This window comes from Arachis duranensis, chromosome 10 (genome assembly GCF_000817695.3).
Source record: "Arachis duranensis cultivar V14167 chromosome 10, aradu.V14167.gnm2.J7QH, whole genome shotgun sequence".
NCBI classification, from domain to species: Eukaryota; Viridiplantae; Streptophyta; class Magnoliopsida; order Fabales; family Fabaceae; genus Arachis; species Arachis duranensis.
The window spans coordinates 68678419-68681672 of record NC_029781.3 but is presented as its reverse complement, the minus strand read 5'-3'; positions in this window follow the sequence as shown (position 1 = coordinate 68681672).

Genomic DNA, 3254 nt, shown 5'->3' with positions numbered 1-3254 from the left:
ATCATCTGCTCATAGCTTCCAAGTCATATATTCTCCATGAGTGTAAACAGATTTTGAGATGAATAATTAAACTAAAACTTTGAATAGTCTATTGATCCAAGTTTTAAAGAAATAAGAAAACCTAATGCAAATATAGCGAAGCTAATTAAGTTACAGGTTTCAAAATAATGATGATAATTTATTGAGGCTTCAATTAAATTAAAGCCTCCCAATCTAGATCCGAATCTAATAATAACGTACTTTCGAAAGCGAAACAAACTGCGTCTGATTAATATGAAAAACAGCTCTGTGTACTCAAAAACAAGGTATAATTTGAAAATAAATGAAAAAAAAAAATTGGTCAACAAAAGAGAAAGAAAAAAAAGAAGAGAAAGCTCAACTAGCTAGCATGAGGTGCTGATTAGTAACACGATGTATATATATTTTCATGGAAGTTTAGAGGATTACATAAACTCTAATAACTTGGACATAACATTTTCAAGAGAGAATAAAGGTACAAACATATTATGCTAAGTAAATCTAATAAACTCTTAGAAAATTAAATAGCTGGTATCACATAAAAATCACAGTGAATGAAGGAAACCCTAAGCCACAGGAACGCGTGAGAAGAAAATGAGCTCAGATTAATAATAATCCAGGAACAGAAAAAGGTATATTATAGAATAATTGCGATGAAATCGAAACTACACATGATTATTTGAAAGATAAGAAAAAGATCTATGAGCATGAAAAAGACTTGTATTAATTAATTAAAGTAGGATAAGAGAATATTGGAAAACGAACTTGAACTTTGATGAGTAAACTAGATAGGGAGAGATCAAGCAGCTAAGTAAGAGTGAGAAAGAGAAATCAGAAGCAGAAAGGGATATTCTGGCAGAAACCCTAATTCTGGTATGTTTCTTTCATGGAAATCTGCGCTGAACATAAGCTCGAAAACAGGGTTATAAAGAAATGAAGAAACACTGTAAAAGACCAAAATAGACGGATCGGGTCTGGTAATGTTTAGTGGACATGAGTTTTTTTATTTTTTATAAAAATTAATATGGTGTCTGATAAATAAATCAATAATATATATATATTAATTTATAGTTATTAATTAATTATTATTAATATTTTTAATAGTATAAAATTATATTTAATAGTATAAAATTATTCATATTTTTTTATTCGTTAAATACGGACCAAATTTTAATAAAAATATTGGCTCTCTAAATTTTCTCTTGATGAATATTTAAATTGGAACAAATAAATTTTCTTTTTTATTATTATTTTGATAAAAGAAACGAAAGACATTAGGGTCACTGTCCCCACGAGAGCTAGAAATTTAAAAGTGACTCCAATATGTAAAGGAAACAAACATAATTAGTGGCATATATAATTAAGGGCAATGCAGAAGGATGGGGGAATGGGTGATTTTGTTGGGAAATTAAGTTTTTCACTCATGAGTAATATTACAGTAACACTTTCCTTTAATGTCCTTTATAAAATAACCTCTCTAATGGTTAAATATAATGTACATGACTTTAGTGTAAAACATTTTATATAATTACCATTTATTTAGATGTTTGTATTTGTAATTTCTTTAAAAAATAATAAACAGATGCAAAACTTCGTTTATTGGGAAAGTACATGAATTAAATTCTGACGTTAATTTGAAAGGGTAAAAAATTAACAGAGTAGGAAATTAAATGGATTTTATTGCCACTTGGAATAGTATGTGAGTACAGAGAAGGAATAGAGAACACTGAACACGTATGATGTAACTATAACTTGCAGTAAAGAAATCAACGTAATAATAAAGTATAAGTGGTGTATGATGAGTACGAAGAGGAATTCAATAAGAAGCCATAAACGTGCATGTGAACCTCTATGAAGGAGAAGAAGAAGAGGAATATTCAAAAGGGAATCAAGAAGAGCGGAAGAAGAATAAGAGAAAGAGCAAGAAAGGCCATAACAGAATTGTTAGCGAGGAGAAAGAGCAATACTAATAATTCATTAACAAGCGTAGTCCCGCAAACGTTCTCTCTCGTGCTTTTCCTAGCACTTGTTTGGATCGGTAGCCACGTGTATTCAGTTATCAACTGGCTCTTTTTCAGTAGTGAATTTTTTAAAAAAAAAGTATAAGTAGATAATAAAATGAAAAGTATGAGGAGATAATATTGTACAATGTATACAATGAAGTTAATTTAAAATTTAAAATATTTGATAGGTAATTAATTAATTTTAAATTACAGGCAACTAATTAATTTTGAATAATTTTTAATGTGAAATTTAAATCAAATATTAGGATTGCTGTCAGTTTTGGAAACAAATAAATTACCTCCTTCTCTTACTTCTTTCTCTCAATACGGTTTGTCAGCGTTCTATGCCTTTTTCATGGAGTCTCGCCGATACACTAACGCCACGGTCACTAGCCGCTATTGGAAATCGCGCCGACACTGTTCCGACTGACGCTGTTACCGCACATGCCACCACCAAGGGAGGACGCACATATTGTGTGGGTCGAACTAACGGCATCACAGCAACCCGGACGTCCAGTGTCTCCGTCGCAGCTGGTGTGTGCCTTCTTCACGACGCCGTCCTCACCTTCTCCAATGCGCCTTCGCTTTCTCCCATTTCTTTTAAGTCTTTTCTCACCGATGATACTACCATACTCTTGTCATGACTAGTCCTTCAAAATTATGTTTCACCACAATAATAGTTTCTTCTATTTATTCATCATCTTCTTCTATTTTAATGATCAATTTAGGATGGTCATTTTAGTAGGTATGCGGATGGTTATTTTATTTTTATGTAGATGATTATTTTGATTGGATTGAGTTTAGTTATATATAATTAAAATATGTTAGATGTTCAATTCATTAGTTATGCGGATAATTATTTTTATCCTTAAGTGGATGGTTATTTTTATTAGGGGTGAGTGGTGTGTGGCAAGGCAAGTAGCGACGGTGAAATGAGATGATTATTGATGAAGGTGGGGTGGCCGCTAATTGAAAAAGAAGAGAGTATTGGAGGATTTCAGATGGTTATTTTTTTGAAATAACTAACGGGATTTTTTTAAAAATTCGAAATTTAAAATTAGAGAATTTGAAATTTGAAATTTGATGTGAAATAACTGAATAAGAGTTTTAAAATTTATTATTTCGTGAGTAATTTTCATTTTTAACTCATACTGGGCTAAATAAGCAGCCCATTGTACACATTGTACGAATACCCCATTGGCTCCCTAGCGGAACACATAATAAAAATATTAA